Genomic DNA, 12,609 nt, shown 5'->3' with positions numbered 1-12,609 from the left:
TGTAAAATAGACCAGATGAGCAAAAAGTGGCATTGGAAGACGAGATGAGTCATTCACTCCAAAAAGTGGGAGAAAAATCGTGTGGGGATTCCGTCCCCTCCCACATTTCAGTGCCCTCCAAGGTAAAAGGCAGATGATTACATCTCATACCTCCCACTATGAAGTAAGTACAATGCCTGGTAGGCCTCTTGAGCTTCTGGAGGCAGCATATTCCATACTTGGAAAGATGCTGTGACCAATTTACTGGGTGATATGGAAGGATACAAGATCTGAGTGGGGTCCAGAGCAGAAAAGGGTGCTGCAGCAGACCCAGGCAGCAATACATGCAGCTCTGCTGCTTGGGCCATGTGCTTCAAAAGACCCAGATACCAAAGCTATCTGGGGTGGGAAAGGATGCTTTGTAGAGTTGATGGTAACCTCAGTAGGAGAATCACAAGGCAGACCTCTAAGATTCTGGAGCAAGGCCATGCCACTTATACAGAGAACGGTATACCATTTGAAAAAACAGCTGTAAGCACTCTATTAGGTCTTGATAAATGGAGCATCAGGGTGACCACAGGGCCAGACCTGCCCATCCTGAACTGGATTCTGTAGACACACCAAATCATAAGGTCAGCAACAGTCCATCAAAATGTAGAAATGGTACATCTGAGACTAAGCCCAAGGAGTGTCAGAAGGTACGTGTAAATTGTGTGCACGGGGAGCCCCAACCCCCATGGCATCCATCACTTTTGCACTGGCCTTGCCTCCAGCTCACGGTGATGGCTGGATGGGAGTCTCCTTTCTGACCAGTGGAAAGGAAAATGTTGAGCTTGGTTTGTGGATGGATCTGCTTTGTCAACAATAGATGGCAGCTGCACTGTTTGGAGGTGGCTCTGAAGTAGCCACTGAATTTCTGAGGGGCTAGGGACCCAGGCATCATACCCAACTGTGGAAAAAGAAGAGGCTCAAAATAAGCACAGACTGAGACTCATGGGTGATTGTGAGTGGCCCGGCTGGTTGGTCAGGGCCCGGAAAGAGAAGGATTGGAAAGTTGAGAACAGGGACGTCTGGATGGAACCGTGAGAGAACATCACCCATTAATGCCCACTCAAGAGTATCCACCTTGGGAAGGGCTCCAAACAACAAGCTAGGTAGAACGTCTCAGCAAGTTCAAGTCAGCCACTCCAGAGCTGGTGCAAGGGCCCAGTGAACAGAGTAGCTCCGTGGCAGAGATGGATTTTATACACGGGCTCGACCGCAAGAGCTTCCGCTCACGAGGTCTCATCTAGATACTGCTACGCCCAAATGTGCACCCTACCGGCAGGGGGGCCAACACTGAGCCCTGACACAGCACCATCCCTTGAGGAGACCAACTCTCCACTCGGTACAATTGATCTGAGTGGAGGGACTTACATTCTTCTGGGCCTGCCTTTCCTGTCCGTGGGACCTTGGCCACTATTTCATCCATTCACAAAAGGATCCTGTAAATGTTATTGCAGGCTGAGGGACTTACCCTACAGAAAAGAAAGTGTGGCCATGGGCACAAAGAATCCGCTGGTCCTGTTACATATTGCGTCACCCAGAAGCCGCCAGCCTGAGAGAGAATGCACCTCAAAGATGCAGCTTGTAGGGCTTCCCTGGTGGCGCAGCGGTTGAGAGTCCGCCTGCCGACGCGGGGGACACGGGTTCGTGCCCCTGGTCCTGGAGGATCCCACGTGCCACGGAGCAGCTGGGCCCGTGAGCCATGGCCGCTGAGCCTGCGCGTCCGGAGCCTGTGCTCCGCAACGGGAGAGGCCACAGCAGTGAGAGGCCCACGTACAGCAAACATAAAAAAAAAAAAGTGGTCCACACCAAAAAAAAAAATCCCCAAAAATACAACCATACCCCTTTGGTGCTCCAGCTGGTTTGAGCTGAAGTTCTGATAGTTGCAGTCAACTTTTAGGTCCTGTCTGATACAAAAGCCTAGCGTAAGTCTTCCTGTCTTTACGAAGCCGTGAATGACAATTTATTCCCCTCCCTGGTTGCTCAGGGCAGTGAGCTCACGCCCCTTGGCACAAGGTTTTGCTTTGCGTTGTTCTTTCACAGTTTCATGTTTTGTCTTGCCTGGCCTCTAGCTGGTTAGCTCTGTGAGGACGAGGCCTGGCCCGATGGCCCAATTTTCTCAGGGCCCCGGGGCCCGGAGTTGCCTCCCTCCTTTTCCTGCTGTTAGGAGTGTCCCCTTCCACCTCCCCGAAGGCCTCAGATTAGCCAGCTGGGGACGGGCTTTATTCACAACAGGAGAGATGTGAGATCCTGAGCTGACCCAAAATGCTGCCTGAGTCACCAAGGCCCTCCACGGTTTTTACTCCTTCATGTATCTTCTTATCGTCAGTTCCTGAGTGCTCACAGATGCCTGGGACTTTGGGCCACCTGCCTTGTTTAGCCCTCTAACCAGCCTGGTACCACAATCAATGAATTGTAAAAAATAAAGCCTGGATTGGGAATCAGGGCTGCTGGTTCTGGTCCTGGGGCTGCGTGGCCCTGGACAAGTCTCTTGGGTCCTCAATACCTTGGTTTCCCCATCTGCAGCACTACTAGTAACCACGAACACGTGATCCATTCTTCCCACGTGTCGGGCACAGGGCCCGGACTGTCTCGTGTAACACAGCAATGTGATATGAAGTCGTGAGGACCCCTGGGCTTACGAGACGGATGCAACTTGCCTGAAATCACATGCCAGTAACTCCAAAGTCTGGGGCGAGATCTTGGATGGCCTGCCCCTCGAGCCCACACTATTCTACTGACAGCTCTACTGTCCTACGTTCTCCAGCTGGACTCACTCAGCTGCCCTGTCTCCAAACTCTGCACACGGTTTCTGCCACCCAGCTCCCAAATGCCCTGATTACCTGAGAACCTGTCTGGAGTCACGGCATTCTCCTTAAGCATCAGACAAACTTGTGAGATTTCAGGCAAATCACTGTGTCTGGACTTCCTCGCAGGAGACTTAACACATTAAAGAGGCGATATTTAAAATGGGTTTGGGAACTTCCTGGTGGTCTAGTGGCTAAGACTCCACGTTGCCAATGCAGAGGGCCCGGGTTCCATCCCTGGTCGGGAAACTAGATCTCACGTGCTGCAACGAAAGATCCCACATGCCACAACTGAGACACGGGGCAACCAAATAAACAAATATTTTTTAAAGTAAATAAATAGGGCTTCCCTGGTGGCGCAGTGGTTGAGAGTCCGCCTGCCGATGCAGGGGACACGGGTTCGTGCCCCAGTCCGGGAAGATCCCACATGCCGCGGAGCGGCTGGGCCCGTGAGCCGTGGCCACTGAGCCTGCGCGTCCGGAGCCTGTGCACCGCAATGGGAGAGGCCACAACAGTGAGAGGCCAGCGTACCGCAAAAATAAATAAATAAATAATAAATAAAATAAAATGGGTTTGGCTACTTGCTTGCTCCGTTGAGGAGAGTGTGAGTTCAGGGAATGGATCTGACAGCCACTTTATGGTGCCTGAGGAGGACTGTTTAAAAACACATGTAATAAAGATGGCTGAAAAAAAAAAAAATGAGCAAAATAAAATGGTTTTTGGAGATGCTGGTGGAGAACAGAGCTACAGTGTCCAGAATCACTGTCATTGATTTGCTATTTGTTATGTAGTCGTTTCTCTCTGCCCCATCCATTTCAAGCGGGTGGATGCGTGTTCAGGGAGTGACAGCGGGGTTCTGGATGGCGGGAGGTGCTGGAGAAGGGCGGAGCTTTCTCACTCTCAGCAGCAGGGGCTGGGGAGTGCAGCCAGGGAGGCCTAGTTTTGGCAGATGCATCGGGACAGCAACCTCCTGAGTAGGTGAGAGGAGGTGTTTTTTTCTTTTGAAAACACTCTTTTTTTTTTTTCTTTAACATCTTTATTGGAGTATAATCGCTTTACAATGATGTGTTAGTTTCTGCTGTATAACAAAGTGATTCAGCTATACATATACATATATCCCCATATCCCCTCCCTCTTGCATCTCCCTCCCACCCTCCCTATCCCACCCCTTTAGGTGGTCACAAAGCACCGAGCTGATCTCCATGTGCTATGCGGCCCGCTTCCCACTAGCTATCTATTTTACGTTTGGTAGTGTATATATGTCCATGCCACTCTCTCACTTTGTCCCAGCTTACCCTTCCCCCTCCCCATATCCCCAAGTCCATGCTCTATGTCTGCATCTTTATTCCTGCCCTGCCACTAGGTTCTTAAGAACCTTTTTCTCTTTCTTTTTTCTTGGATTCCATATATATGTGTTAGCATACAGTATTTGTTTTTCTCTTTCTGACTTACTTCAGTCTGTATGACAGACTCTAGGTCCATCCACCTCACTACAAATAACTCAATTTCGTTTCTTTTTATGGCTAATATTCTATTGTATATATGTGCCACGTCTTCTTTACTGTGCATATACCCTGAGAAAACCATAATTCAAAAAGAGTCATATACCACAGTGTTCATTGCAGCTCTATTTACAATAGCCAGGGCATGGAAGCGACTTCAGTGTCCATGGACAGATGAATGAAAACACTCTTGAATGTCTCAGTGTTCCAGTTTCCCTGGAACTGAGCAGCTGCTGCCTTTCAGAGGAGCTATAAATAGGCCTCGCCGGTTTGCATAAATAATGTAGCAGAATGAGCGTGGAGAGGGCCAGGTGCGCTGGGCAGCCTGACTGTAGCTGGGTGTGAACAGGGCCTGGGGAGAGGAGAGGGCGTCCCAGGCCCAGCTCCCCAGACCCAAGGGGGGCTCCCGGGGGAACGTCAAACAGGAGCCCGGGACTCTGATGCCTCTCTGCCTCAGTGACAAGCGCCAGGCGGAGGGACGGCGCTGTAGCTACACTCAGCCTGGGTGTGACAGCTGCCAGCGCTGCCGTCGGGCCGGTGTGCAGTGGATACGTGCGTCGGCTCTCTCCCTCCGGGCTGGGCGTGCACGGTGGCCGCGTTGGAAAGGTGCCCTCACGCATCCAGTGGCTTCATCGGGGGTTGCGATTCTGAGTGCTCTGAGCTGTAGGGGTGAGTCCCTTCCTGGCAAAGATAAACACAGGATTATCTGAGGCTCGATGACCAGGGGTCCTGACTTGGAATGTCAGCACTTCTGCAGTCCCTGCTCCTCCCCTACGTGTGAGCTCCTGTTTCTGTTACCATCAGGACATGCATGTTCCGGACTCACCGTGTTCTCCTTCATGATGTGAGAAAGCTAACAACTTGTTTTGGAGAACTTGCTCCCAACCCAAGGTGACCTCAGCCCAGGAGACAGAGGAGCGTCGTGTCCCGAGGTTGGGCCGAGCCCTCAGGGAAGTCAGTCCCCTTAGATCACATCCATGCCAGCCTCCCTGCCACCTGCTTCTCAGGGGAGCCTGGGGATGGCCGGCCCCAGGGGCCAGAGCTGTAGCACAGTCTCCCTGTCCCCCCAGGCCCACAGGGGCAATGTGATACAGCTGGCACTGCCAACAGCATTGCCCAGGACAGATGAGCATTTTTGTCTTCCGTTTCCACAGATCTCCTCCTGTCCTGGACTTTCTACCCGCCGCGTGGAAAAAGACGTTTGATTCTCTGAAGACGCGGACTCCGTAAAAGCCCCTTCAACAGAGCAGCCACATGTATGATTCCAGGTCTGGACTCCAGGTCTTAAAACCAGAAGAATGTAAGTGGGTGCAGGGACAAGCTCGGGCACTAACTTGCCCTTTGCTGCTGTGACGTGAGAGTAGTGGGTCCTGGGTGGTTTCTGAAATGAAGCTTGGGGAGCATCCATGGTGACAGTTAGAGGTCATGGGGGGATCTGCTGCCTCTGCCCCCTAACCTGACCCCCTCGTCCACACGGACCCACCCCAGTAATTGGCGCTTGTGCTGTAGACTGTTTATAGACACGTGGGGAGAAGAGAAACCAGTCTCTGGCCCTGATTATGGTCGACGTCTTCCTGGGGCCATCTTCACAGGGTCTGGGAAAGCTGTGAGGACTCTGAGGTCTCTAACTAGTTGTAATGGGAAGGGTTGTTTGGGGTGGAGGCACCCCTAGAGAAATAACAGCTCACTGGCTTAGACCCATACTGAGGTGTGATACCAGGTCTTCCCGCAGGGTTTGTCCTGTCAGGTCCTTGTTAGGAGGGAAACAGACAAAGGATACAGAAGGGGGTGACTGTATCTGCCCAACCCATGTCCAGCCAGGGCCGGCCAGCAGATTGACCCAAGGGGTACCTTTGGTCAAATTCTAAAGTTGCTGTTCCTCACCCAACCAGGTGGGTCAGAGTAAGTTCCTGCAAACATCCTCTGACCTGAAGGACTACCCGTGAGGACCCCCTGCCCATGGCCCCAGAGGGAGCTCTGTCATCTCAGAGGAGTCAACTAAGCCCACCTGACGAAGTGCTGCCCTAGATGAGACAGCGTGAGACACCGGGGGCTAAGACTATGCAGGGCTATCCAAGCGAAGTCCATGCTGACAAGGTCTCCGTGGTCCCGAGCACGTGGCAATATTGACTTTCACCCAGTGTGCCCAGACAACCGCGGCACAGCACGTCATGGGATCAAATGAGGCACCCTCCTTGCCCTGACCCTGTTGCCCTCAGAGTCTGGACCCATCCTTCCTTCTACTTCTTTCTCTGCCATTTCTCCTCCTGAACGAGACCTCCGCTGCCCTAGTCAGGTGGATGCATTGCTCAAATTCCTCACACACAGCCCGTTGGCTTTTTCCCTTTGCTCACACTCATTTTCTGGTTGGAATCTCCTTTCTTGCCATCTCTACCTAGTCAAATACTCAAACGTCATCTGACTTACTCATCATATCGATTCACATCTGTTCTGTTTTCATGGAGTTCTTACTTTGTGCCAAGAGATTTACACATATTAATTCTGGTCCTCTCAACAATCCCATCAGGCAGAGATTATTATTCCCAATTTACAGATGAGAAAACCGAGTCCGGAGAAGCTAAGTAACTTTTTGAAGATCACACAGAACTGACAAAGCTGGGCTCAAATATATGAATAAATTAATGAATTAATAGGGGTCTGTGCTGCCAACAAGCAAGTGATTAGATGCTCAACATCCTTAGTCATTAGGGAGACGCAGATAGAAACCACAATGAGATACCTCCTCACACCCACTAAGATGGCAGGAATAAAAAACACAGACAATAACAAGTGTTAACAAGGTTGTGGAGAAATTAGAACCCTCAAACATTGCTGCTAGGAATGTAAACTGATGCAGCCACTTTGGGAAATGGTCTGGAATTTCCTCAAAAAATTAAACACAAGAGTTAACATATGGCCCAGGAATTCCACTCCTAGGTATACACCCAAGAATTGAAAACATATGTTCACACAACAACATATTCTTAAATGTTCATGAGATCATGATTCATAATTGCCCCAAAGTGGAAATGACCCAAATGTCTATCAGCTGTTCAATAGATAAACGAAGTGGTCATCCACAAAAAGGAAGGAAACCCTGACATACGCTGCAACATGAATGAATCTTGCAAACATTATGCTGAGCAAAAGAAGGCAGTCACAAAGGACTACATAGTGTAATAATACCATTTATAAGAAATGTCCAGAATAAGCACATCTATGTATAGAGAAAGTAGATTAGTAGTTGCCAGGGGCTGGGGAATGGGAGAAATGTGGAATGACTACAAATGAGTATAGGGTGAGGGAAATGTTCTCAAATTAGATTGTGGTGATGGTTGCACAACTTTGTAAACAAACTAAAGCCCATTGACTTGTACACTTTAAAAAGATTAATTTTATGGTGTATGAATGTATCTCAGTGAAAAAAAAGAGTCTATGCTACCTGAATTCACAGAATCATTCATAAAGCATTTTTTGAACATGTGTTATGTTCCTAGAAGAGTGTGGCCAAACCCTAGCACATAATAGGCACTCTCAAATATTTGTGGACTCACTGACTGGATGGCTGTGCTTAGCCCTAGGAGTAAAGAGATAATGAAGATGTGATTCCCCAAGAAACCATAAAAATTACATATCGTATTATTTCATTTATATAAAATTATATGAAATGCAAACTGAACTATAGTGATACAAAGCAGATCAGTAGTTGCCTGGAGATGGGGAGGAAGACCAAAGAGGGGAGTGAGGGAGAGATTACAAAGAAGCACTAGAAAACTTAGGAGTGTTTATTTATCTTGATTGTGGTGACTTTGCGTGTATGTGCGTGTGTGGTGAGAACGTTTTTATTGCATCTCATACTTTGGGGGACGTGTTTTTTCACTTTCATTTGTTTTGAGATACTTTTAAAATTCCCTTTTGATTTCCTCTTTGACTCAGCAATTGTTCAAGAGTGTGTTGTTTAGTTCCCCTATTTGTGAATTTTCTCATGTTCTTGCTGTTATTGATTTCTAGTTTCATTCTGTTGTGGTCAGAAAACGTACTTTGAATGATACAGAGCTTCCTAAATTTGTCAGGATTTGTTTTGTGACCTAACATGTGGTCTGTCCTGGAGAATGTTTCATGTGTGCTTGAGAAGAATGTGTGTTCTCTGCTGTTCTTTGGAAAGTTCTGTATATGTCTGTTAGGGCCATTTGGTTTACAGTGTTGTTCAAGTTGGCTGTTTCTTTGCTGATTTTCTATCTGGGTGTTCTATCCAGTACTGTAAATAGAGTATTGAAGTCCCTTATTATTATTGTATTGCTGTCAGTTTCTGCCTTTGGATCTATCTTTATTTGTTTTATGTATTTAGCCTACTAGCGTCTTTCAGCCTATGAGTGTCTTTAAATTTAAAGCAAGTCTATAGTAAACAGCGTATCACTGGATCTTGGGTTTTTCTGCTTATTTGTTTGCTTTTATTTTTAGTTTGTTCAGCCACTTTATGACTTTTGATTGGGGAGTTTAATTGATTTACGTATAAAGTAATTGCTGATAGATGAAGACTAACTGTTGTCATTTTGTTAATTGCTTTCTGTCTCTTTTGGAGTTTTGTCCCTCTCTTGCTATATTCCTTTATTATTTGATGATTTTTTTTGTAGTGATTTGTTTTGATTCTTCTCTCTTTATCTTTTGTGTATCTATGATAAATTTTTTCCCTGTGGTTAGCTGAGTCTTGCATAAAATATCTTGTAGTTATAACCATTTATTTAAAATTGAACTTAACTTCAATTGCATACAAAAAGCTCTCCAGTGGGAGAGAGAGTGATGCAAGAGGGAAGAGATATGGGAACATATGTATATGTATAACTGATTCACTTTGTTGTAAAGGAAAAACTAACACACTATTGTAAAACAGTTATACTCCAATAAAGATGTTTAAATAAATAAATAAAAATTTTAAAAATTTTAAAAATTTTTTAAAAATTAAAAAAAAAAAAAGCCATGCAAAAGCCTCTTCTGAGCTCTTTCATGCTCTTTTTCTTTCTCAATCTTCATTGATACTAAGAGTGCTTGAAACAAACACACAGAGGTTGGTTGACCAGTGGATTCTCTCAAGACAATTCAAGCTTGGGAATTTTCTTTTGATGCTAAAATATTAATGGTGTCTCTTGAAATTTGGTAGATCGAATTACCAAGAAAGTACTTCAGAGATTTTCGTATCTTTTCAAAATGTATTTTATAATTGTTTTGCATACATTAAATGACCTTGTTTATGTAAACTGTCAGTATTAGCATGGAATAAACTAAATTTATTTTTAAAACAAGGCAAATATGTTTACTTAGGAATTTTTTATTGTTACCATGAATTATTAATAGAAATAAATTTGAACATTATTGCCATAAAAAAAACATATATTAGAGCAACTATCATTAATACGTTTGAAATAGAAAAAAAAAAAAAAAAAAGCTCTCCACTTTCCTCCTGCCCCAATTTTGTGTCCTGGTAGTCAGTAGTTTGCTGCTTTTTGTATTGTGTATCCATTAACAGATTTTTATCTTTTAACTGATATATTAGAATTTAAAGTAATTACACCACCACTACACTGTTACGTTTATCTGTATTTGTATATATATTTACCTGACCTTTACCAGTGAGATTTATGCTTTCATATGCTTTTGCATTGCTTTTTAGCATGTTTTCATTTCAACTTGAAGAGCTCCCTTAAACATTTCTTGTAAGGCAGGTCTAGGGGTGACAAACTCCCTCAGTCTTCGTCTGGAAAAGAGTTTAAGTCTTCTTCATTTTTGAAGGATAATTTTGCCACGTATAGTATTCTTGTTTGGCAGTGTTTTTCTTTCAGTACCTTGAATATACCATCTTACTCTCTCCTGTCCTGCAAGGTTTCTGCTGAGAAATATGCTGATAGTCTTATGGTGGTTCCCTTATCTGTGACAAGTCACCTCTCTCATATTGCTTTCAAATTTCTCTCTTCACCCTTGACTTTTTAAAAAAATTTATTTATTTATTTTTGCTGTGTTGGGTCTTCGTTCCTGTGCAAGGGCTTTCTCTAGTTGTGACAAGTGGGAGCCGCTCTTCATCGCAGCGCGCGGGCCTCTCGCTATCACGGCCTCTCTTGTTGCGGAGCACAGGCTCCAGACGCGCAGGCTCAGTAGTTGTGGCTCATGGGCCTAGTTGCTCCATGGCACGTGGGATCCTCCCAGACCAGGGCTCGAACTCGTGTCCCCTGCATTAGCAGGCAGATTCTCAACCACTGCGCCACCAGGGAAGCCCCCACCCTTGACTTTTGACAATTTGATTATAATGTGTCTTGGTGTAGTCTCCTTTGGACTGATACTGTTTGGGGCGCTTTCAGCATCATGAATCTGGATGTTCATTTCCCTCCCAAGATTTGGGAAGTTTTAGCTATTATTTCTTTAAATAAGCTTGCCCCCTTTCTCTCTCTCTTCTCCTTCTGGAACTCCCAAATGCATAAATTGCTTCTTTTGAACCAGTAAATCTCATTGGCTGTTTTTACTCTTTTCACTTTTTTGTTTGGTTTTGTTTTCTCCTCTGACTGGATAATTTCCATGATTTCTCTTTGAAAATGCAGATCGTTTCTTCTGCCTGATTGAGCCTGCTGCTGACGCTCTCTATTGCATTTTCCATTTCATTCATTGAATTCTTTTTTTTTTTTTTTTTTTGTGGTACACGGGCCTCTCACCGTTGTGGCTCACGGGCCCAGCCGGCTCCGTGGCATGTGGGATCTTCCCGGACCGGGGCACGAACCCGTGTCCCCTGCATCGGCAGGTGGACTCTCAACCACTGCGCCACCAGGGAAGCCCCTTTTCATTGAATTCTTTAGCTCCAGAATTTCTGTTCAGTTCTTTTTTTAATGATTACTATTTCTTTCTTCACCTTCTCATTCTGCTCATGTACTGTTTTCCTGGCTTTTCTGAGTGTCTGGGTTCTCTTGTAACTTGCTGAGCTTCTTTAAAAACAATTATTTTGAATTCTTTGTTAGGCAATTTATAGCTCTCCATTTCTCTGTGGTTGGTTACTGGAAAATTATTGTGTTCTTTCGGTGGTGTCATGTTCCTTTGATTTTTCATCTTACTGTAGCCTTGCATTGCTGTCTGCACATTTGAAACCGTGGTTATGTCTTCTAGACTCTATGGTCGGGCTTCCATGGGGGAAAGACCTTCACCCATGGGTGGGTGTGAGGGCACCAGCTGGGTGGGGTGCAGCAGCTCCAGCTAAAGGAGGTGCTGTGGTGGCTCTGGCTCCCGGGGAGTGCAGTAGCATAGACTTTGGCGAGCTCCATCAGCTGAGGACAGCATTGGTGAAGGCTGCAGGGGTCCTCAGTGGCCAAGGCTGGGAGTGTCTGCAGTGGTGGTAAATGCTGCTGGGCTCCTTTAGCTCCCCTTTTCTTCTACAAGAGGTAGTCACAGCCAAGGGGATCCCTCTTGGGCCTGGGGTTTAGAGCACAGACGTGCAAAGTGGCTGCAGAGGTCCAGGCCATGGCCACGTGGAAGCTGGCAGTGGCGCCAGGGTCTGTATTCCAAACATTTTCAGTGTGAATTTTCTTTTCAGTCTGCCTATCCTGCAGGGAAATGCTCATACAGGAAATTATTCACTTGATAGATGGAGAGATAGCCATAGGCTTTTTTCCTGAACAACTTAAAGCCCTGATTAGCAATGTGCCTTGGAGAAGAGTTTCATCCCCCTCAACACAATATAGGCTGTGGATATGCACATTTGTGTCATTTTTGTGAGTGATGAACAAAGTTTCTAAAATAAAACTCTGAAATAAGTAGGCCATTATAAATACTAAGATTAATTTTATGAAGCACCCTGGAGTTGTTACTCTTCTGGAATCTGCTGATGGCACCCAGAGTGAAGCCTTTCGTTCTCCTAACTTTTGGTTAAGAAAATCTTGTTATCCATTTATAATACACTTCACTGAATAGGGTATGACTCAGGGCCTCCCAAGCTCACACTTCCCACATGGAGCTCAGAGTGACATTCAAAGTATTTAACAATCAGTATTTAACAAACAATGAGCAGTAACCAAGCATACAGACACTGACCAGCATGCCTTACTAGTGTACACCAGCTAAACGTCACTGCCCCTCAGTGCTGACCTCGGGCCTCCCTTTTAGGCTGAAAAGGTAAAATGATTTAATAGATATCAAAAGGCCTTAACCCAGAAACTCCTATAACTGCAGTTGTGCATGTGAATTATGGTGTTGCATTTCTAGAAAGTTCTACCTAAGAGAAAGGATAAAGTGAGTGGCAAAGT

General features: G+C 45.8%; 1 long non-coding RNA gene across 2 annotated transcripts in view; it reads left to right on the top strand.

The window, feature by feature from the left end:
• The window catches only part of LOC136793574 (uncharacterized), an 88,767-nt gene extending 79,313 nt beyond the window's left edge, over positions 1 to 9,454 (top strand). The window contains exons 1-3 of one of the 2 annotated variants that reach the window (XR_010839028.1): positions 4,614 to 5,002; positions 5,488 to 5,633; positions 6,226 to 9,454. This is a non-coding gene — a long non-coding RNA (uncharacterized lncRNA). Of the gene's footprint in view, positions 1 to 4,613; positions 5,003 to 5,487; positions 5,634 to 6,225 lie in introns of those variants that run through there. The other variant, XR_010839029.1, reaches the window with a different exon arrangement.
• The last annotated feature ends 3,155 nt before the right edge of the window (positions 9,455 to 12,609 follow it).

The sequence above is a fragment of the Kogia breviceps genome, chromosome 2, assembly GCF_026419965.1.
Source record: "Kogia breviceps isolate mKogBre1 chromosome 2, mKogBre1 haplotype 1, whole genome shotgun sequence".
In the NCBI taxonomy this organism is placed as follows: domain Eukaryota; kingdom Metazoa; phylum Chordata; class Mammalia; order Artiodactyla; family Physeteridae; genus Kogia; species Kogia breviceps.
This window is presented reverse-complemented; position numbering and strand designations above follow the sequence as displayed.